Source organism: Felis catus, chromosome D4, assembly GCF_018350175.1.
Source record: "Felis catus isolate Fca126 chromosome D4, F.catus_Fca126_mat1.0, whole genome shotgun sequence".
In the NCBI taxonomy this organism is placed as follows: Eukaryota; Metazoa; Chordata; class Mammalia; order Carnivora; family Felidae; genus Felis; species Felis catus.
In genome coordinates, this window is record NC_058380.1 from 30,941,982 (window position 1) to 30,967,633 (window position 25,652).

Genomic DNA, 25,652 nt, shown 5'->3' on the forward strand with positions numbered 1-25,652 from the left:
TTATCCCACACCCCAATATACTACCCTGGGTATATTCTACAGTAGGGGCCGGCAAATTATGACCTGTGGCCAAATCCAGCTTGCCACTTTTTTAAATAAGTTTTTATTGCAACATAACCACACACACAGCCAATCATTCTGTACTGTTCATGGTAACTTTTGTGCTGTAACAGCAGAGCCTAGTACTCCCATCAGAGACCTTAGGACTATAAAATGTGAAAACATTTACTATCTGACCCATTAGAGGCAAAGTTTGCCAACCATTGGGCTAAACCAGTCCAATTAAAGGAAAGATTAACAGCTTAAAAACAACAACCCCCCCCCCCCACAATTAATAGAGAGGGATATATTGTAGATTGAAAATAACAGAATGGAAAAAAATACATGTAATTATGAGGCAAAAGTAAGTTGGATGGTTATATTAACATGAAAAAAAATAAAGGTAAGAAAGTATGATAAAACATAATAACAATTTATGATCCTTTTAACAGAAGATATCATAATTTGGTATGCATTTGAAAGCACAGCTTCCAAATACAGTCAATCCTAATTATTCACTGATTCTGTATCTGCAAATTCACCTAAAATTTACTTCTAACCTCAATAGTTATGATTTTGCAGGATTTATGGACACTTGCAGAATGGTTAAAAAAATTTGAGTGCCCAGCACATGTTTTTCCAGCTGGAACTGAACAAGATAATGCTTTGACAGATGTTTTTTTTGCAGTCTATTTAGTGCATTCTTGGCATTTTTGTGCTTTTTCTTAGTGTTTTCACTTTTTAAAATGCTCCCCCACCCCTGCGTAATGCAGAAATGCGGTCTAGTGTTCCCAAGAGCAGGAAGTTTGTGATACGCCTTAGGGAGAAACCAAGTGTGTTAGATAAACTTTGAGAATTATCATGCAGATGGCTGTTAGTTCTTGCTCGTGAATCAACAATATATTAAATAAGGTATTTTTAAAAAGAAACACACATTAAATAAGACTGCATATTGAATGGTGGACCAAAATGTTGTGACTGGAAACTCACAGGAACTTAACCCTGTACTTCCCCTAGGAACAATGATTCAGTATTTGCTAATTCAGTGCTCATAGTGATTTTATAGAAAATAACCACTGAGAATAGGGAGAATCAATTATGTATAAACAAAAGTTAACAGAAATGTTATAGAGGGATCCATAATTATAACTGGTGATTTCAACACAACTCTCAACTCAGAGGGCAAGCAGAAAAAAACAAAACAAAACAATAGAGATTTAGAAAGAGATCAGCAACAGCCAAGAGGAAAAGTCTGGCCCACTGTTTTTCTTCATTTAAAGAAAAAATTAATCTTTATTTATTTTTGAGAGAGACAGAGCATGAACAGGGGAGGGGCAGAGAGAGAGAGGGAGACACAAAATCTGAAGCAGGCTCCAGCTGTAAGCACAGTCTGATGTGGGGCTTGAACTCATGAACTGTGAGATCATGACCTGAGCCCAAAGTTGGATGCTTAACTGACTAAGCCACCAGGTGCCCCTGTTTTCATTTTGTAAATAAAAATTTATTGGAACACAGTCATGTTCATTTGTTATGTTATCAATGGCTGCTATAGCCCTACAACTGTAGAGTTCAGTATTTCTAGGGATCCTATCTCACACAAAGCCTATTATGTGACATTTACAGATAAAATTTGTTGACCACTGACACAGAAGATTTACATGACATAAATAACAAATTTAAGTAACTGAAACATATAGGATAATCTAATCAAAATATTTTCTGGCGCATTTTGTATATTAAAAATAAAAATAGTAAGTCTCACCAAATTAGAAAAGATTACAAACATATAGTTTGACTTTGGCTTTTAGTTCAGAGATATAGAGAGCTGAAAAGAGCAGCATTAACATCCTTAAAACAAGAACAAGCTGGGCAGGTTGGAAATTAAGGTATTTTAAAAAAATCATCAGATAAATGAAATTGCATAACAAATAGCTTGAAATGAGGAGAGAGATAAGCACTGTAGGGAGAATCAGAGCCCACCTGTTTGCTTACTGGACCTTATGCTACCAAACTTCACATAAGATAATAGGAAGATAAAGGTAGAAAAAATTTAACAACCTGCTAAAGACCCATGTGCATAATGTTAGAGTGTGAAGTCCCTGGGGATGTGTGTCACAGACATGGTGTGATTTGTACCTTTTTGTGAGATTTTCTCCAGGAACCCAATATGTCACAGAGAGGATTGAGGCACAATTAAGAGGAAGTCCCTTTCTGCCCCATGTGATGCTGGCTAGTATAGGGGGAAAAGAGTTATTGTTTAAATCCACTCAGATCCATATTGCTTATTTCCACTACAGAACACTTAATCTGTAAGGGAAAAGTAAATAAAACACACACCTTGAGGCCACTGATAGTATCATTTTGTGGTAAGGGAAGAGCAATGGCAGACACTACCAAAATGTTGCCCAGACCCATATGCCCTATTTTTCCCAAGTAATAAAATGGTGAGATGCAAGTTCTTAGTGCCTAAGACTGAGGTTAAATTAGAAGATGAGCCCCACTTCCAGAGAACTGTCATTATTTGACCTGTTTGGAACATTCCACTCATAAGGCTATCTTCATTTGACATGACTTAAAGCTCACACACTGCAAACAGCATTTTCTCTGAGGACATGACATTAGTTAATGAAAAAAAAAGGGATACTGTTTACCATCACAGCTACTTCAGGCAGTTTATAACAATTAAGGAAAACAGTCTAATTAAAAGCTTAAAGGGAAAAGCTGGAACATGGTATATCCAGAAGGGGCTTTGAAAAGCTCAGACGTATCTCTGGGAATGTAGAAGGTGGCACACATCCTCTGGGCTATGTGCATATTCAGGAAAATATCTGAGAAGGTACTAAATTTGCCTCTGATTAACCTTGAGACTCTGAAAGAAAAGTGAAAGTGAATACAAAATATCAAGCTACTGTTGAAGGCATATCCCAACATATAGAGCATCTTGGCAAAGACTGGAGACTTACTGGTTATAAATATTTAAGGAAATCATTGTGCAATTGCTGATATTTAGCTAATGGAGTAGAGACTTTAGTGGCCACATATGACAAAGAATATAGGTTGTAAATATTCTGTTCAACAGAGTCACTAAACAAATAACAGCAGCAGCGGTTGGTGATACTCAGGTGATATATGACATACATATTTTAAGATTTTACTTATTTATATATTTTTAAAGTTTTTACTTATTTATTTTGAGAGTGCACATGTAAGCAGGGGAGGGGCAGAGAGAAAAGAGAGACAGAAAATCCCAAACAGGCTCCAGTGCAGAGCCTGACACAGGGCTCGATCCCACAAATCATGAGACCATGACCTGAGCTAAAATCAAGAGTTGGATGCTTAACTGCCTGAGCCACCCAGGCGCCCCTAAGATTTTATTTTTTAAGTACTCTCTCAATCCAACGTGGAGCTCCAGCTCACAACCTCAAGATCAAGAATCCCACACTCCACTGACTGAGCCATCCCAGGCACCCTGGCGCATTATATGTTAAATGTCAGGTTTTCAATAAAAATCTGAGACCTACAAATGAAAAAGTATGGCTCATACACAAAAAAAAAGAAAACCCTAAACTATATATGAAACAGTGTAAAACCTGCCTCTGAGGAAGTCCAGACACTGGACTTACTAGACAAAGACTTTCAATAAACTGTTTTAAATATATACAAATAACTAAAGAAATATATACAAATAATAAATATATATACAAATATATACAAATAACTAAAGAAAACCACATCTAAAGAACCAAAAGAAAGTATGGTAATGAAGTCTCACCAAATAAAGAATATAAATAAAGAGAAATAATAGATATGTAATGAAAAAGTAAACTAAAATTCTGAAATTTTAGAATTTGAAAATTTGAAACATGAAAGTAAAATAACTGAAGTAAAAAATTCCCTAGAGGTCTCAAAGGGAGATCTGAGCATGCAGAAGAATCAGCCAATTTGAATATAAACCTGCTGAGCTGATACAATCTGAAGATAGTAAAAATAGGGAAAATGAACAAAAAGCCTCAGTTTTTGTGGGACCTGTAGGACACAATCAAACATTTAAACATAGCAACATCCACAAGAGAGGAGTAAAAGGGGAGAGCAGAAGGGGCAGAAAAACAAAGGGTAAATCTTGAAAGCAGCAAAAGGGAAGTGACTTATCACTTCTAAAGATTCCCAAATATGATTAACAGTTGATGTGTCATCAGAAACCAGAGAGACCAGAAGGCAGTGGTATGACACATTTAAAGTGCTGAAAGGAAAGTCTATCAATCAAGACAGCATTCAGCAAAAACGAAGAAGAAATTACGACAGTCCCAGATAAACAAGGACTCGGAAAATCTGTCAAATTACACATGCCATATAAGAACTATTAATAGAGAAGTCGTGCAGGCTGTAATGAGAATACATTAGATTATAACTCAAATCCACATGAATAAAGAAAACCATATAGGTAGAAGTAACTACACAGGTGAAAATACAAAAGCCACTGTATTTGCTGTATTTATTTTTCTCCTATATGATTTCAAGACAACTGCTTAAAGCAGTAATTAGAAATCTCACACAATGTACACACAATACATAAAATTGTAATTTAGTAAAACCACAAAGCAGAAGGGGCTGGAACTATAGAGGAGTTTTAGTGTATTGTTGAAACTAAGTTGGTATTCATCTGAACAAGACTGTCATAGTTATTAACTGTAATCAACAAGGTAGAAAGTTTTATTTTTATTTTTTTTAAATTTTTTTTTTTTCAACGTTTTTTATTTATTTTTGGGACAGAGAGAGACAGAGCATGAATGGGGGAGGGGCAGAGAGAGAGGGAGACACAGAATCGGAAGCAGGCTCCAGGCTCCGAGCCCTCAGCCCAGAGCCTGATGCGGGGCTCAAACTCACGGACCATGAGATCGTGACCTGGCTGAAGTCGGACGCTTAACCGACTGCGCCACCCAGGCGCCCCCCAAGGTAGAAAGTTTTAATAGATTATTGAAATTGGTATTCATCTGAACAAGACTGTCATAAGATGTTAATTGTAATCAATGAGGTAACCATTAATAGGAAAAAATGTAGTAAAGGCACACAAAGTAATTATAATGGTATACTAGGAAATATTGATTCAACATGAAAGAAGTAAAAAAAAAATGTGAAGTAGAGAAACAAAAAAGACTTAATCACAGACTGAAAAGAAATGTCTCAATGGATGATTACTTATCAGTAATCACATTAAATGTTAGTAGCTAAATACTTGAATTAAAAGGCAGAGACTGGCAGAATGGATTAAAAAACATAATCCATGGGAATCCAAGCTGGTGCAACCATTATGGAAAACAGTATGGAGGTTCCTCAAAAAATTAAAAATAGAACTACCCTACAACCCAGCAACTGCACTACTAGGTATTTATCCATGGGATGGATACAGGTGTGCTGCTTCAAAGGGACACATGCACCCCAATGTTTATAGCAGCACTATCAACAATAGCTAAAGTATGGAAAGAGTCCAAGTGTCCATCCATGGATGAATGGATAAAGAGGTGGAATATATATATATATATATATATAAATATATATATATATATATATACACAATGGAGTATTACTCGGCAGTCAAAAAGAATGAAATCTTGCCATTTGCAACTATGTGGATGGAACTGGAGGGTATTATGCTAAGTGAAATTAGAGAAAGACAAATATCATATGACTTCACTCATATGAGGACTTTAAGATACAAAACAGATGAACATAAGGGAAGAGAAACAAAAACAATATAAAAACAGGGAGGGGGACAAAACATAAGAGACTCATAAATATGAAGAACAAACAGAGGGTTACTGGAGGGGTTATGGGACAGGGGATGGGCTAAATGGGTAAGGGGCACTAAGGAATCTACTCCTGAAATCATTGTTGCACTATACACTAACTAATTTGGATGTAAATTAAAAAAGAATTAAATTAAAAAAACAAACATTATCCAATTATATCCTATCTGCTAGAGACATTTTACACTTAAAGACACAATAGCTTGAAAGTAATACTGGTAAAAAATATACTATGTAATCAGTAACCAACAGAGCCCTGGATTGCCTATAAATAGGATTAGACAAAATAGACTTTCAGACAAAAATAGGAGAGAAAAAGGACATTTATTAATGGTAAAAGTGTCAACACATGAAGACAATACACCAATTATAAACATACACATACCTAACAACAGAGCTTCAAAATACTGACAGAATTAAAAAGACAAACAATTCAACAATAACAGTTGGGAGATTTTAATGTTTCACTTTAATAATGAATAGAACTACTAGATAGAAGACCAATATGGGAAAAACACACTTACACAACACTATATCAACTGGGCCAAGGCAGATATGAAGATAATTATCTACAAAGACACTCAGGCCAACACTGGCAGCATACACATTCTTCTCAAGTACATATGGAACATTCTCCAGTATAGATTAAATGTTAGGCCACAAAACAAGTCTCAATACATTTTAAAATATTTGTTTTAAGAGAAAGAGATGATGAGCAGGGGAGGAGCAGAGAGTGAAGGAGAGAGAATCTCAATGGAGGTGTAGATCCAATAAACTGTAAAATTGTAATCTGAGCCAAAATCAAGAGTTGGACGCTTTTCCAACTGAGCCACCTAGGTGCCCCTCAATACATTTTAAAGGTTAAAAACATATAAAATATCTCCTATGACCAAAATAAAATGAAACAAGAAATCAATGAGAAAACTGGAAAATTAAAAAATCTGTGAAAATGAAACAACAGACTCAAAAAAACCCCCAAAGATCAAAGAATACTCACAAGGGAGTTACAAAATACTCTGAGACAAAATGAAAACACAGCATACACCAAAACTCATGAGATACAGCTAATGCAGTGGTTACAGGGAAATTTATAGCTGTAACACCTACATTTAAAAGAAATCTCAAATCAATAACCTAAGTGTACACCTTAAGAAGGAAAGAAATAATAAAGTTTGGAGCAAACAAAAAATAAAGAACAGAAGAACAATAGAATCAACAAAACAAAGCTGGTTCTTTGAAAAATCAACAGAATTGATAAACCTTTAGGTAGACCAAGAAAAAAAAGAATACTCAAATTACTAAAATCAGAAATAATGGGGGACATTACTACTGACCTTTCAGAAACAAAAAGGACTATCAGAGAGTACTATAAACAACTGTACACCAACAAATTACATAACTGAGAGGAAAAGGACAAATTCCTAGAAACATACAAACTACTAAAGCTGACTCAAAAGGAAATAGAAAATATGAACAGATCCATAGGATAGGACTGAATTGGTAAATTAAAAACCTCTCAATAAAGAAAAGCTCAGGACCAGATGGCTTCACTGATTAAGTTCAATCAAACATATAAGAATTAATACAAATCTATCTCTAACTCTTCCAGAAATAGAAGAGGGAACATTTCCTAAGTTATTCTATGAATTACTTCACACTAAAGTCAGACTAAGAATTCACAAACTAAAGATAAATATCCTTTATGAATACAGATGTAAAACTCTTCAACAAAATACTAGCAAACAGAATCTAGCAATATATCAAAATGATTACTATACACCATGACCAAGAAGGATTATCCCAGAAATGTAAACATGGCTCACCAAATGAAAATCAATCTATGTAACATACTACAGTAACAGAATGGAGGAAATAAACCATGATCATCTCAGTTGATGCAGAAAAAGTATTTGACAAAATCCAATATCACTTCATGATAAAAACACTCAACAAGCAGGAATAAAAAGGAACTTCCTCAACAAAATAAAAAGCACTTATGGGGCACCTGGCTTGGCTAGCTCAATCAATTGAGCATTCGACTCTTGATCTCAGGGTCTTGAGTTCAAGTCCCACATTGCAGGCAGAATTTACTGGGAAAAAAAAAAGCACTTATGATAAACCCACAGCTAACATCAACACAATTCTAAAATATAAGGTTTCCTTCCAAAAATGAAAAATAAGACAAGGATGTCTGCTGTAACCAATTCTATTTATTTTTTTTTACTAAAATTTTTTTTAATGTTTATTTATTTTTGAGAGAGACAAAGCATGAGCAGGGGAAGGACAGAGAGAGAGAGGGAGACACTGAATCTGAAGTAGGCTCTAGGCTCTGAGCTGTCAGCACAGAGCCCGACATGGGGCTCAAACTCATGAACATGAGATCACGACCTGAGCTAAATTTGGATGCTTAACCAACTGAGCCACTCAAACGCCCCTAAACAATTCTATTTATTATACTGGAAGTTCTAGCCAGAGAAAATAGGCAAGATAAAAAGAAAGACCTCAAAATTAGAAAGGGAAAAAATAAAACCATCTGTAATCACAGACCACATGATCTAATGTATAAATATATGTATTTAAAATATAAACACTAAAGAATCTATTAAAAAAACCTACTAGACCTATAAAATAAATTCAGAACATTTTCAGGATTTAAGATGAACTCAAAAACCATTGTATTGCTATACACTAGCAATGAACAATAAAAAAAAATAAGCAATTCCATTCACAAGAGAATAAAAAATAAAATATGCATAAATTTAACCAAGAAGGTATACAACTTGTGCACTCAACACTAGCAAATTTTGCTGAATGTATTAAAAAAATCTAAATCGGGGCGCCTGAGTGGCTCAGTCGGTTAAGCATCCAACTTCAGCTCAGGTCATGATCTCACCGTCCAAGAGTTTGAGCCCCGTGTCAGGCTCTGTGCTGACAGCTCAGAGCTTGGAGCCTGTTTCAGATTCTGTGTCTCCCTCTCTCTCTCTGACCCTCCCTGTTCATGTTCTGTTTCTCTCTATCTCAAAAATAAATAAACGTTAAAAAAATTTTTTTTAATCTAAATAAATGGAAGAACATCCTATGCTCATGAATTAGAAGTTTTAATTTTTTTTTTTAATTTTTTTTTCAACGTTTATTTATTTTTTGGGACAGAGAGAGACAGAGCATGAATGGGGGAGGGGCAGAGAGAGAGAGGGAGACACAGAATCGGAAACAGGCTCCAGGCTCTGAGCCATCAGCCCAGAGCCCGACGCGGGGCTCGAACTCCCGGACCACGAGATCGTGACCTGGCTGAAGTCGGACACTTAACCGACTGCGCCACCCAGGCGCCCCAGAAGTTTTAATTTTTTAAAAAGTATTTATTTATTACATTTAATTTTTAATTTACATCCAAGTCAGTTAGCATATAGTGCAACAATGATTTCAGGAGTAGATTCCTTAGTGCCCCTTACCCATTTAGCCCATCCCCCCCTCCCACGACCCCTCCAGTAACCCTCTGTTTGTTCTTCATATTTATGAGTCTCTTATGTTTTGTCCCCCTCCCTGTTTTTATAGTATTTTTGCTTCCCTTCCCTTATGTTCATCTGTTTTGTATCTTAAAGCCCTCATGAGTGAGGTCATATGATATTTATCTTTCTCTGACTAATTTCGCTTAGCATAATACCATCTAGTTCCATCCACGCAGTTGTGAATGGCAAGATTTCGTTCTTTTTGATTGCCGAGTAATACTCCATTGTATATATATACCACAGGAAGATTTAATATTGTTAAGATGGCAATACTTCCCAAAGCGATCTACAGATTCAATGACATCTGTATCAAAACCCCAATGGCTTTGTTTTTCATTCAATGACACCTGTGTCAAAATCCTTGCATAAATATCGATCCTAAAATTTATATGAAATTGCAAGGGACCCTGAATAGTAAAAAAAAAAAAAACTTGAAAAAGAAATAAGCTGGAGGAGTTGTACTTCCAGATTTCAAAATTTAACTATGAAAAACAATAATTAAGACAGTGTGGTACTGGCATAAAAACACTTATGGATCCATGCAACAGAATTGAAAGTCCACAAATAAACCCACAAATAAATTGATCATTTAATAGAGAAAGAAGAGTCTTTTCAACAAATGATGCTGGCAAAACAGGATAGCCACATGTAAAAGAAAGAAGTTGGAGTCCTGATACCATATTCAAAAATTACCCCAGAAAGGAGTAAAGACCTAAATCTAAGAGCTTAAGCTATGAAACTCTTAGAAGAAGTCAGGGGTAAACATTCATGACCTTGGATTTGGCAATACTTTCCTGAATATTACACCAAAAGCACAAGAAAATTGAGAAAAATAAACTGGACTTAAATCAAAATTAAAAACCTGTTCACTGAAGAACACTATCAAGATAGTGAAAAGAAAATCCACAGAATGGGAGGCAATATTCATAAATTACATACCTAATAAACATCTAGTAGCCAAAATACATAAAGAACTCTTATATCTGAACTAAAGGATAATCTAATTAAAAAATGGGCAAAGAATTTGAACAAACATTTCCTTAAGGAAGACACACAAATGGCCAATAAGCACATGAAAAGATGCTCAATGTTATTGTCAGGAAAATGCAAATCAAAACTTAAAACTCCAATAAAGGGGAGCTGGGTGTCTCAGTCGATAGAGCATTTGACTCTTGATTTTGGTTCAGATCATGATCCCAGGGTCATGGGATTAAGCCCTGTGATGGACTTCACACTAAGCACGGAAACTGCTTGGGATTCTGTCTTTCTCTCTCTCTCCCTGGCTATGCTCACTCTCTAAAACAAAACAAACAAAAAACTCCAGTGAGATACTACTTCATAATCACTAAGATGGCCATAATTTAAAAAAAGAAAAGGAAAATAATAAGTAGTGGTGACAATGTGGAGAAATTGGAACCCTAATACACTGTCAGTGTAAATCCAAAATGGTATAGTTGTGGAAAACAGCTTGGCAGTTCCTGAATAACACAAATGTAGTGCTAACATATAACCTTGTCACTCCACTTCTATATTTATTCCACAAAGAAATGAAAAACAGGTGGGGCACCTGGGTGGCTCAGTCAGTTAAGCATCTGACTTTGTGCTCAGGTCATGATCTCACAGTCTGTGAGTTTGAGCCCCACATCAGGCTCTGCTAACAGCTCAGAGCCTGGAGCCTGCTTCAGATTCGGTGTCTGTCTCTCTGCCCTTTCCCAACTTGTGCTCTCTTTCTCTCTCTCAAAAATAAATAAAACATTAAAAAATTTCTAGAAAGAAATGAAAAACAGGTGTTCACACAAAAATTTGTATGTATATGTGTGTATACATATATTTTGTATATATGTACATATGTCTTGAATGTTAATAGCAGCAGTATTCACAACAGCCAAAAGATAGAAACAATCCAAATGTCCATCAGCTGAATGGATAAACAAAATGTGGTACAGCCTTACCTTGAAACTTTAAAAATATGCTAAGTGAAAGAAACAGTCACAAAGTCCATACATCACACAATTCATTTATTTAAAATGTTCACACTAGACACATCTATAGAGACAAAACATGGATTAGTGGTTGCTTTTGGCTGGGGTGGGGCATGTTGGGATAGGGGGATGATAACTTATGGTACAGAATTTTTTAGGTGATGAAAATACTCTAAAAATTGATTGTGGTGATGAGTGCACAACAGTGAATATACTAAAAAAAAAAAAAAAAAACAACACTGATGGGAGCCTGGGTGGCTTACTCAGTTAAGCATCCCAACTCTTGATTTCAGCTCAGGTCATGATCTCTCAGTTTTAGATTGAGCACTGTGACAGGCTCTATGCTGACAGAGTAGAACCTGCTTGGGATTGTCTCTATCACTCTTACTTTGCCCTCCCCTGCTCATGCTCTCTCTCTCTCTCAAAATAAATAAACACTTTCAAAAATAAAAAAATAAACCCACTGAATTGTATACTTGAAATGTATGAATTGTATGGTATGTGAATTATATGTCCGTAAAGCTAAAAAAAGGACACTAAAAATAGGATTATTTAGATTTTCTAATATCTATTAAAGAAACTGAATTTATAATTAAAAACCAGCTACAAATAACTCCAAGGCCATGTTGCTTTATCAGTATATTTTCCCAAACATTTAAGGAAGAATTAACAGCAATCTTAAACTCTTCCAGAGAACCAAAAATAAGGACTCACTTCACAACTCACTTTATGGGAGCATAATATTGATGCCAAAACCTGACCAACACAGTACATAAAATGAAAATTTCAGGCCAATTATCTCTCCATTAATGCACATTCAAAAATACTAACTGAAATACTAACAAACTGAACCCAGAGACATATTAAAGGAGAATATTTTATGACCAGGTAGGAATTATGTCAGGAATCCAAGATTAAACACTGATAAATCAATCAGTCAATATAATTCATCCCTATAACAGAATAAAGGAAGAAAACTGTATTATTATCTCACTAGATGTAGAAAAAGCATTTCACTAATTTAATATCTATGTATGATTAAAAACTCTCAGGAAACTAAAAACAGAAAGAGAACTTCCTTACTCTAACAAAGGGTGTGTGTAAAAATCCTACTGTTAAACCCAGACTCAACAGTGAAATATTGAATACTTTCTCCTCCCTCAATTGAGGTGTAACGAAAGGATTTCTATTATCATAATTTGTATTCAACACTGTACTAGAAAGACAATAAGGCTTAAAAAGACATTAAAGACATAAAGATTGGAAAGGAGGGAAGTAAAAATGTCTTTATTTGCAAAAGACATGATTGTGCATATTTAAAATCCAAAAGAATCTCCAAATAAGCTACTAGAATAGGTAAATTTAACAAAATGCCTTGATATAAGATCAGTATTTAAAAACCCACTGTATTTTAATAAACCAATAATAAATTAGAAAATAAAATTTTTAAAAATGTATTATTTATAATAGTATCAAAATAGAAAAAAATACATAGGAATAAATCTAATGACACATGTCAAAGGCTTCACCTCTACTTTGAAAAACTACCCAGCAGGATTTGCTATGGAAACAGATGAAATTTCTATGAAAATGCAAAGGTCTTAAGTTAGCCAATAAATTTTTTGAAGAAGTAAAACTTTAAGGCCTTACACTACCATATTTCATAACTTACTGTAATGCAATAATAATTATAACTGTGAAGTAGTAGGATAAAGAAAAATAATTGGATCAAAAGAAGAGAATACACAGTCTAGACAGAGATCTACATATATATATACATATATACATATATATATATACATATATACATATATATACATATATATATATGTGGTCACTGGATTGACAACAGAGGCCTTGCTACAACTCAGTGGACAGAGGATGGTCTTTTCAACAAACGGTGGTAGTGCAACTGTATATCCATATAGTAATATAAATCTTGACACTTACCTTAAACTACACACAAAAACACTTCCAGGTGGATCAAGCTCAAATAATCAAGCATCTACTAAGAACATAGGAGAATATTCGTGTGTTCCTGGAAAAGGGAACAATCTTTCAAGCAGACACACAAAGAACTATTATTAAAGAAAACACTGATCCTGAACTGTATTAAATTTAAGAACTTGGCTCATCAAAAAATATTATTTAAAAAAAAAGTCAAGGGAGGGGGCCAAGATGGCAGAGCAGCATGGAAGTTTTTTTGCATCTCTCATCCCTGAAATGCAGCCAGATCAACAGCAAACCATCTTGCACACCTAGAAAACTGATTTGAGGATTAACACAACAATCTGGACAACTTAAATCACAGAACTCGGCAGGTACACAGTGTGGAGAGGTTAACTGGGGAAGAGAGAGCTGCAGAAGGAAGGGAGCTTTTTTTGCTTGCTGAGAGAGGACAGAGATGGGTTGGTGGGTGGGGGAAGAGTATGGGAAGCACTCCCCCTCACCCCTGAAAGCAGCTGGAGAAAAAGAGGAAGAGTGGAAACAGCTGCAAGGGACTGAACAAAAAAGAAGGAAAGGAGAAAGGAGAGGGTTTAAATTCCATTAAGACTCTATAAACAGGGGGAGTGCTGAGTCTGAAACGCTGCAGCTCTGATACCTGGCGGTGCTCTGGTGGGAAGGGCCAATCCCCAGGAGCAGAGATCAAGGTCTGAGGGGTCCTCCGGCCACACAGGGAGAGGCAATTCCCGTGCTGGGAGGACATCTGGTAGAAGCTCTGCGGCCTCCCCACAGGCAAAGGTCCCAGCACACCCCAGAGAACAACATTTTGCTGATGTTGAGGGTGAAGTCTGATGCCAGATGTGTGCTGTGATTTACCATAATCCCTGAAATGCTGTGGCTACATGATCGCGGGAACTTTTTCTGGGTCAGACTGGCACCCAGCCACAGTCTCTGGGCATCTGCAGCAGCATGGTCCTGCAAACGTTCCTGGGGGCAGACCAGCACCCAACCATTGCTTGGCGCGACCTTCCCGCCAAAGGGTTCCTCCCCCACTCTGAGGGAAGAAAAGATGAAAAAAAAAAAAAAAAACAAACAAACAAACCAAAAAGACCAAAAGCAAAAAAGACTAGAAACAACCAGACACTACCACCAGAAACTTCAACTCTACAGGCAATGTAATGGTAATAAATTCATTATCTTTTAGTACTCATTCTAAACGTCAATGAACTAAACGCTCCAATCGAAAGACAGAGGGTAACAGAATGGATAAGAAAACAAGATCCATCTATATGCTGTTTACAAGAAACATATAGACCTAAAGACACCTTCATATTGAAAGTAAGGGGATGGAGAACCATTTGTCATGCTAATGGTCACCAAAAGAAAGCCCGAGCAGCCATACTTATATCAGACAATCTAGATTTTAAACTAAAGACTGTAACAAGAGATGAAGAAGGGCATTATATCAAAATTAAGGGTCTATCCACCATGAAGATCTAACAATTGTAAACATTTATGATCCAAACATGCAAGCACTCAAATATGTAAATCAATCACAAACATAAAGAAACTCATTGATAATAATACCATAATGGTAGGGGACTTCAACACCCCACTTACAGCAATGGACAGATCATCTAAATAGAAAATCAACAAGGAAACAATGGCTTTGATGACACACTGGACCGGAGGGATCTGAATTAACAGATATTTTCAGAACATTTTATCCTAAAGCCGCAAAATACACATTCTTCTGGAGTGCACATGGTACATTCTCCGGAACAGATCACATACTGGGACACAAATCAGCCCTCAACAAGTACAGAAAGACAGATCATACCATGCATATTTTCAGACCACACTTCTATGAAACTTGAAATCAACCACAAGAAAAAATTTGGAAAGATAACAAATACTTGGAGACTAAAGAACATCCTATACTAAAGAATGAAAGGGCTAACCAAGAAGTTATAGAGGAAATTGAAAAGTACATGGAAGCCAATGAGAATGATAACACCACAGTCCCAAACCTCTGGGACGCAGCAAAGGCAGTCCTAAGAGGGAAGTATGTAGCAACCCAGGCCTTCCTAAAGAAGAAAGTAAGGTCTCAGATATACAACCTAACCTTACACCTGAAAGAGCTGGAAAAAGAACAGCAAATAAAACCCCAAATCAGCAAAGACAGGGAATAACAATGATTAGAGCAGAAATCAATGTTATCGAAACTAACCAACCAAACAAACAAAAAACCCAAAAAACAGTAGAACAGATCAATAAAACCAGGAGCTGGTTCTTTGAAAGAACAAAGAATTAACAAAATTGATAAACCCCTAGCCAGTTTGATCAAAAAGAAAAAGGAAAGGACCCAAATAAATAAAGAATGAAAGAGGAGAGATCACAACCACACAGAAATATAAACAATAATGAGAATGTTATGAGCAATTATATACCAATAAAATGGGCAATCTGGAAGAAATGGACAAATTCCTAGAAACATATAAACTACCAAAACTGAAACAGGAAGAAATAGAAAATTTGAACAAATCCATAACCAATAAAGAAATCGAATTAATAATCAAAAATCTCCTAAAAAAAAACAGAGTTCAGGGCTGGATGGCTTTCCAGGGGAATTCTACCAAACATTTAAAGAAGACTTAACACCTTTTCTTTTGAAGCTGTTCCAAAAAGTAGAAACGGAAGGAAAACTTCCAAACTCATTCTATGAAGCCAGCATTACCTTGATTCCAAAACCAGAAAAAACCCCATTAAAAAGAACTACAGACCAATTTCCCTGATGAACATGGATGCAAAAATCCTCAACAAGATATTAGCCAACCAGATGCAACAATACATTAAAAGAATTATTCACCACGACCAAGTGGGATTTATACCTGGGATGCAGGGCTGGTTCAATATCCACAAAACAATCAATGTGATGCATCACATCAATAAAAGAAAAGAGAAGAACCACATGATCCTCTTAATAGATGCAAAGAAAGCATTGGATAAAATATAGCATCCTTTTTTGATAAAAACCCTCAAGAAAATAGGGATAGAAGGATTATACCTCAAGATCATAAAAGCCATAAATGAAAGACCCACTGCTAATATCATCCTCAATGGGGGGGAAAATGGAGAGCTTTCCCCCTAAGGTCAAGAACACGACAAGGATGTCCACTCTCACCACTGTTTTTCAACATAGTATTGGAAGTCTTAGCCTAAGCATTCAGACAACACAAATAAATAAAAGGCATCCAGATTGGCAAGGAGGAAGTTAAACTTTCACTCTTCGCAGATGACATGATACTCTATATGGAAAACCCAAAAGATTCCACCAAAAAACTGCTAGAACTGATCCATGAAATCAGCAGTCTTAGGATATAAAATCAATGCACAGAAATCGGTTGCATACCTATACACTAATAATGAAGTAACAGAAAGAGAAATCAAGGAACCGATCTCATTTACAACTGCACCAAAACCCATAAAATACCTAGGAATAAGCCTAACCAAAGAGGTGAAAAATCTAAACACTGAAAACTACAGAAAGCTTGTGAAAGAAACTGAAGAAGACCCACACACACAAAAATGGAAAAATACTCCATGCTCCTGGAAAGGAAGAACAAATATTGTTAAAATGTCAATACTACCCAAAGCAATCTACATATTCAATGCAATCCCTATCAAAGTAACACCAGCATTCTTCACACAGCTAGAACAAACAATCCTAAAATTTGTATGGAACCAGAAAAGACCCCAAACAGCCAAAGCAATCCTGAAAAAGAAAACCAAAGCAGGAGGCATCACAATCCTGGACTTCAAGCTGTATTACAAAGCTGTAATAGTACAAGACAGTATGGTACTGGCACAAAAACAGACAGATCAATGGAACAGAATAGAGAGCCCAGAGATGGACCCATAAACATATGGCCAAGTAATCTTATACAACGCAGGAAAGAATATCTAATGGAATAAAGAGTCTCTTCAGCAAGTGTTGCTGGGAAAACTGGACAGCAACATGCAGAAAAATGAACCTGGACCACTTTCTTACTCCATACACAAAAATAAACTCGAAATGGATGAAAGACCTAAATGTAAGACAGGAAACCATCAAAATCCTCAAGGAAAAAGCAGACAAAAACTTCTCTGACCTTGGCCGCAGCAACTTCTTACTCAACACATCTCCAGAGGCAAGGGAAACAAAAGCAAAAATGAACTATTGGGACCTCATCAAAATAAAAAGCTTCTGCACAGTGAAGGAAACAATCAGCAAAACTAAAAGGCAGCCAATGGAATGGGAGAAAATATCTGCAAATGACATATCAGATAAAGGGTTAGTATCCAAAATCTATAAAGAACTTATCAAACTCAGGGTGCCTGGGTGGCTCAGTCAGTTAAGTGTCCAACTTTGGCTCAGGTCATGATCTCACAGTTCGTGAGTTCGAGCCCCACATGAGGCTCTGTGATGACAGCTCAGAGCCTGAAGCCTGTTTTGGATTGTGTCTTCCTCTCTCTCTGCCCCTCCCCCCTCACATTCTGTCTCTCTCTCTCTCTTGAAAATAAACATTAAAAAAAAAAAAAAGAACTTATCAAACTCAACACCCAAAAAACAAATAACCCAGTGAAGAAATGGGCAAAAGATATGAATAGACACTTCTCCAAAGAAGACATCCTGATGGCCAACTGACACATGAAAAAATGCTCATTCATCATCAGGGAAATACAAAACCACAGTGAGATACCACCGTCACACCTGTCAGAATGGTTAACATTAACAACTCAGGCAACAACAGATGTCGGCAAGGATGCGGAGAAAGAGGATCTCTTTGCACTGCTGGTGGGAATGCAAACTGGTGCAGCCACTCTGGAATACAGTACGGAGGTTCCTCAAAAAATTAAAAATAGAACTACCCTATGACCCAGCAATTGCACTTCTAGGTATTTATCCAAGGGATACAGGGATGCTGTTTTGAAGGGGCACATGCACTCCAATGTTCCTAGCAGCCCTATCAACAATAGCCAAAGTATGGAAAGAGCCCAAATGTCCATCAATGGATGAATGGATAAAGAAGAGGTAGTATATACATACAATGGAGTATTCCTCGGCAATCAAAAGGAATGAAATCTTGCCATTTGCAACTACGTGGATGGAACTAGAGGGTATTATGCTAAGCGAAATTAGAGAAAGACAAATATCATATATGACTTCACTCACGAGGAATTTGATATAAAACAGATGTACATAAGGGAAGGGGAGCAAAAATAATATAAAAACAGGGAGGGGGACAAAACATAAGGGACTCTTAAATATAGGGAACAAACAGAGGGTTGCTGGAGGATTGTGGGAGGGGATGGGCTAAATGGATAAGGGGCATTAAGGAAGACTCTTGTTGGGATGAACAATGGGTGTTATACATAGGAAATGAATTACTGGAACCTACTCCTGAAATCATTGTTGCACTATACTATAACTAACTTGGATGTAAATTAAAAAATTAATTTTAAAAAGTCAAATCACAGAATCCAAAAACAGTTGCAACATATACATCTGGCAAATGACTTGTATTGATAACATAGAAATAATTTCGACTAATCAAGAAGATAAAGCAAAGAGTCCAATTAAAACAAAGTACTGAACAGGTACTTTACATAAAAGAATATTTACATGGCCCAACACAAATAATGGTGTTTGAAATTAGCATTTGTTACAGAAAAGCAAAGTATAAATTTCAACAAGAGACCACTATACAGCCACCAGGATAACGAAAATAAAAAAAGACAGTAGCAAGTGTTGGTGAGAATTTGGTACAGTCAGAACGTTGGTAGTATAAATTGGTTCAAGCACTTTAGAAAGCTAACTGTAATATATATTTAAGCTGAACATATGTTTATTCCATGCATCAGCCATTCTATTTCTAGGTATAACCAAGAGAAATGAAGATATACTAACAGACACAAAGGATTGTTCATAGCAGCTTTATTCATAATAGTGCCCAAATGGGAAAATAAAAAACTCACCACCAAGAGAATGAGCCAATAAAGTTATCATATGATCATATAATGAAATACTTTCTGCTCAGCAATAAAAAGGAAGTAATGGGGGTGCCTGGGTGGCTCAGTTGGTTAAGAGTCTGACTCTTGGTTTCGGCTCAGGTCATGGTCTCACAGTTTATGAGTTTGAGCCCCACATTAGGCTCTGCACAGACAGTGCAAAGTCTAATTGGGATTCTCTTTCTGTCTCTCACTCAAAAAAAAAAAAAAAGTAATGAAACATACAGCAGCAAGACGGATAATCTAAACCATGTTATGTACACAGAAAAAAGCCAGATCCCCCCCATCTCCTAAAAAAGAGTACAGATTATATGATTCTGTTTATACAATGTTAAAAAATGAAGTTATCCTTTTTTTGGACATATGATGTTAGAATAGCACTTGCCTCTGCAGAGCAGGGCAGTGGTTATTAACCGGAAACTGAAAGGAAGGAAACTTTAGGGTGACAAAAATGTTCTCCATCTTAATCTGAGTGGTAAGTTACATTTGCACATATGTATACATATGTAAAAATCCACCCAGTTCATACTTAAGAGTGTACTTCACCAGTATAAATGATCTCATTTACAGAAATAAATAAAAGGAAAAAATAAAGAATGCATACAAGAGAAAAACTGACAAAAATTCATAGTTAATAATTTGAGAAGGTAGGAACAGGTCTATTACATTATTATCCCTTTGTATCTTTGTATAAATTAAAAACTTCCCCAAATGTCACTAGTAGAAATGAAAGAGCCTGGTCTAGCAGACACTAAGTCCAAAGACAATGAAACAGGGAAATATATATGTCCTACATGTCAGAAGGATTAATTCTTTAATAATTAAAAAGCTTTCTTTTTAAAAAAATTTTTTTTAAATGTTTTATTTATTTTTGAGACAGAGAGAGACAGAGCATGAGCAGGGGAGGGACAGAGAGAGAGGGAGACACAGAATCCGAAACAGGCTCCAGGCTCTGAGCTGTCAGCACAGAGCCCGACGCGGGGCTTGAACTCACAGACCACGAGATCATGACCTGAGCCGAAGTCGGACGCTTGACCGACTGAGCCACCAAGGCGCCCCTAAAAAGCTTTCAAAACGAGTAAAAGGGAGGAAGGCTGATTAACAACTATACACACACAAACACACACAAACCACTTAAAAAATATACTAAATATGCACAATCTCAGCTCTCATACACTTCTGGAACAGGGATCATCATCTTTCTGCCCTTACGTCAAGAAAACCTCTGGAGTCTTGACTCTTACTTCACCCCTTTCACGTTTTTTACAGTCTGCGAGTACTTCCAGATTAAACACAAAACTGCTTTTATTGCATGAATTTATTGCATGTTAGAACTCAGGATGAAGCCAAACTCTTAAGGAAAACATCTAACAACTTCTAGTGTTATGTGCCTCTTGTCTGACACAAAATGCATACACTGAGGTCATCAGGGTGGGCCCTACCCCAATTTGACTAGTGTCCTTTTTTTTTTTTTAATTTTTTTAAACATTTTATTTATTTTTGAGACAGGGAGAGACAGAACATGAACAGGGGAGGGTCAGAGAGAGGGAGACACAGAATCTGAAACAGGCTCCAGGCTCTGAGCTGTCAGCGCAGAGCCCGACGCGGGGCTTGAACTCACGGACTGAGAGATCATGACCCGAGCCGAAGTCGGCCGCTTAACCGACTGAGCCACCCAGGCGCCCCTTGACTAGTGTCCTTTTAAGAGAAAATCTGGACACAGATATGAAGAGGGAAGATGATGTGGAGACATAGGGAAAAAGCATCTATAAGCAAAGAAAAGAGGCCTGGAACAGATTCTTCCCTCAACAGTCTTCAGAAGGAACCAACCCTGTCCATTCCCTGATTTTGGATTTCCAGCCTCTAGACTGTAAGAAAATAAAGTTGTTGTTTAAGCCACCCAGTCTGTGGTACTGTATTATGGCAGCTTTAGCAAACTAATATACCTAGTCTGGTCCCAACATTTATCTCATTCGCTCTTAATATTCCTTAAGAGGAATTCTAAAGTGGAATAGGCAGAGATTCTTACTGGACCCTCAAAATGCAGTAACCTCCCTCTATTCTGCAACAATTAAAATCCCACTTGTTTTTCAGGACTGACGTGATCCTTTTCAATTATCCACTTTTGATTGACTTAGTCTTTCTCTGACAAATTGCAAATCCTGATGCTGATTCAATTCAAACAGTCGATTAGCTAATTCATTTAATCTTAACTTGTTTCCCATGTATAAGGAAGAAAGCTCCACATTATTCCTAGCACCTCCTATGTATTATCCCCTCTAAGGGGACTGTACTTGCCCACAAGAAGTTTAGTTCTTCTCAGAAGCACACAGACAGTCTGGAGATGATCCAGTCTTAAAGATGAGGAGGCTAAATGACAACATCTTATTTATTAATTAAATGACAGCATTTTAGAGAAAAGCATGAGATGGGGGTGGTGATGTCAGGAAAACATCCTCTTGGAGCATCCTTTATTAAGAAGAACAGGTCTTTTTTGTAATGCATACAAATATGCACAGGTTTCTAGGACAAAAGATAGTAATGGCACGGGCTCTGCCTTATAAGAAGTAAGGTGGTCTGAAAATAGGAATCTAAATTCTTAGGGTGCCTGGGTGGCTCAGATGGTTAAGCCTCCAACTCTTGACTTCTGTGCAGGTCATGATATTATGGTTCATAGGATCTAGCCTGGAGTCGGACTCTGTGCTGTCAGTGCGGAGCCTGCTTGGGATTCACTCTCTCCTCTCTCTCTGCCCCTCTCTGGCTCATGTATGCATGTGTGCGTGCACATACGCGGCTCTCTCTCAAAATAAATAAACATTAAAACAAAAGAAATCCAAATTTTTTCAGTGGCCTAGTTCTATATAGAGAGGAGATAATCTTTTATTAAAAACAATTTAATGAGCATTCTCAACTAAAGAAGAGGGCTTAGAATGGAGCATATGAAAATGAACCCATGGTAGTTCCACACCTTGAAGCTAATAGTCTAACTGGAGAGACAAATACATTATCAGGTGACTTGCACCAATGCATGAAGTTATAATGGGGCTGTGCAGATTCAGAAAAGGGGAAATTAGCACAGAGGGAGACAAGGGAAAAGAGAAGAGTATTACTTCCTGGATGAGGCAACCAAAGCTGACTCATAGCAGGTCAAAAGTAAAGAGCCAGACCTCATCTCCATTAGAATAGCCACTATCAGAAAATAGCAAGTGTTGGCAAGGATGTAGAGTAACTGGAATCCCTGTGCACTGCTGGTGGGAATATAAAATGGCACGGCCACTGTGGAACAGTACGGTGGTTCCTCAAAAAATTAAATGTAGAATTACCACATGAACCAGCAATGCCACTTCGGGAAATAAATACCCACAAGACTGGCATTCTTGGAAGAGGTATCTGTACACCTATGCTCATAGCAGCATTATTCACAATAACCAAAAGGTGGAAGTAACCTAAGTGTCTAACACCTGATGAAGGGATAAATAAAATGTGGTATATACACACAATGTACTATTATTCAGCCTTAAAAAAAAGAATGAAATTCTCATACATGCATGAAACTTGAGAACTTCATGCTAAGTGAAATAAATGAGTCACAAAAAAAAACAATTACTATATGATTCTACTTATATGAGTAGGGACATTAATGGACAGAAAGTAGAGTGGTGGCTGCCAGAGGCCAAATGCTGAGAAGAATGATGAGCTGTTGTTTAATGGATATATAGCTTGGGGCACCTGGGTGGCTCAGTCGGTCAAGTGCCTGACTCTTGATTTTGGCTCAGGTCATGACCACATGGTTAGTGAGACGGGCTTCTCAATAACATCACAGAGCCTGCTTAAGATTCTCTCTCCTTCTCTCTCTGCCCCTCCCCTGCTCATGACCTCTCTCAAAATAAATAGATAAACATTTACAAAAAATAATGGATATACAGCTTTAGTTCTGCAAGATGAAGAGTTCTGGAGACTGGATGCATAGAAATATGAATGTACTTAATATTACTGAACTGTACAGTTAAAAAATGGCTACAATGATATATATTTTCTGCATTTTGCTACAATTAAAAATAAAATGAAAAAAGAAAAATAAAGAGCCAAGTGTCTTAGATGCTTGGGCTGCCATAACAAAATACCACAGACTGGGTAGACTAAATAGTAGACATTTATTTCCTCACAGTTCTAGAGGCTAGAAGTCCAAGATCAGAGTATCACCATGGTTGGGTTCTGGTGACATTGTCTTCCTGGGTTACAGATGGCCACTTCTTGCTGTGTCCTCACATGGCCTTTGCCTGGTGCCTATGTGTAGAGAGAGAAATCTGTCTCTCTCTTTCTTTTCTTGTAAGACCATCAATCCTACTGGATTAGGATTCCCACCCTTATGCTTCACTTTATCTCCATTACCTCCTAAAAGCTCTCTCTCTAGGGGTGCCTGGATGGCTAGTTGGTTGAGCATCAGACTCTTGACTTTGGCTCAGGTCATGATCTCAGTTTGTGGGTTTGAGCTCCACGTCAGGGCTCTGTACTGACAGCACGGGCCTGCTTGGGATTCTCTCTCTACTCCTTTCTCACTTACATGTGCACTCTCTCTCAAAATAAATAAATAGACATTTTAAAAAAATGCTCTATCTCTAAATACAGTCACACTGGGGGGTAGGGATTCAACATATAAATTTGGGGTGGGGGAACACAATTCAATCCACAGCACCAGATGCACAGGATGAGCATGTGGTTCTAAAGGTCAATCCAGAGAAGACAATGAAAAGATAATATGAAGCGGTTAGGGATAGGAGAATATGTTTAAAAAACTCAATGAGGTTTGGTTTAGTAATTTTTTTTCTTTTACCTTTTAGTAGTATTTTTAATAGCAAATTTTTTTAAATGTCATATTCCCCACTAGATTGTGAACACTATTAGTGAAGAAAAGTATCTGTATTGTTTAAGCTGTAACTATGGCACATGCTACTTTCTTGGAACATCTTGGTTGCTCAATAGTTATCAAAAAAGTCAGAGCACCAAAAAAAGTGGAAAAATAAATAAATAAAAGGAAGGGGTAATGCTTCCAAAGCCTGAACATTGTCTTGAGAAATTAGGAATTTTATCATATGGGGTAAAGAGCCAAGAGGTGATTTACACAAGGACAAGACGTTACTTCATTAGCATTTAGATGAACTACCCATGTGGAAGGTGTGCTTGAGTAGGTGACAAAACAAATGGGCAGGTTAGTAAAGAAGCTATTCCAACAGTTCAGTTGTGATACTGTGAGATAGCAAAAAAGGAATAAAGTAGCAGAATGCATTTATTTGTTTTTAGGTTTATTTATTTTGAGAGAGAGAGAGAGAGAGAGAGCACAAGTGGGGGAGGAACACAGAGAGGGGGAGAGAGGGAGAGAGAGGGAGAGAATCCCAAGCAGGTTCAGCACAGAGCCTGATGTGGGGCTCAAACTCATGAATCACGAGATCGTGACCTGAGCCGACAACAAGAGTTGGATGCTTAACTGAGACACCCACACACCCCAAGAATGCATTTAAAATATGCATTTAGGTTTAACCGTATAAAATAGCTGTCATCTTTGACAAATAGGAAAGTAGCAAGACGTGAGTACACACCAGATGTGGCAGAAGTTGCGAGACTGAGAACAAAAGGAGCCTGGGATGCACTACACTTTTGTGGCTTGGGTGCCTGGCTGACTAGGGAGGGAAAGATGAGGGGATAGTTTGGGGAGGGCTGTAAATCTTTGAATCAATTGAGCTGGAGATGCCTTTTGGATACCTACAGAGAGATGTTGAGTCAACTATGTCCAATATGGTAGTCACTAGCCACGTGTGACTATTTGAAACCTAAATTAAAAATATGGTTACTCAGTCACATGAGCTGCATTTTGAGTGTTCAACAGGTACATGTGGCTAGTGGCCACCGTTTGAGACAATGCAGATAAAGATCATTTCCATCATCACAAAAAGTGCTACTGGTCACAGTGGGCTGCAGAGACACATTTGCAAGAACTAACAAATACATCACTGTTCAAACCAGAGTGGGGATGAAAGGAGTCAAGAAGACTAGCTGGAAAAATAGGGAGAAGGAATGGAAACTTGTGAAGGGACATGTGAAAGGGCAAGAGAAGGAAGGTGACTCCACAAAAGAAACAAGCATAAACCGACACAGACACTAACATGGGAGACCTTCCAAAAGGACAAAGTAGGGGCGGAGTCAGACACTGCAGACAGATCTGTGCGAGACCCACTGGACTGAACTGTAATTAGGTCACTGGTGAGTGTAGGTCACAGGCACATGCAGCGGCCTGAAATATGAATGGAAAGTGCAGTAGCATTTGCTAG

General features: G+C 37.2%; 1 protein-coding gene across 1 annotated transcript in view; it reads right to left on the reverse strand.

Annotated features, from left to right (window-relative positions):
• The window catches only part of ZNF510 (zinc finger protein 510), a 35,975-nt gene that overhangs the window by 5,257 nt on the left and 5,066 nt on the right, over nt 1-25,652 (reverse strand). The gene's annotated exons all lie outside the window — the stretch shown is intronic.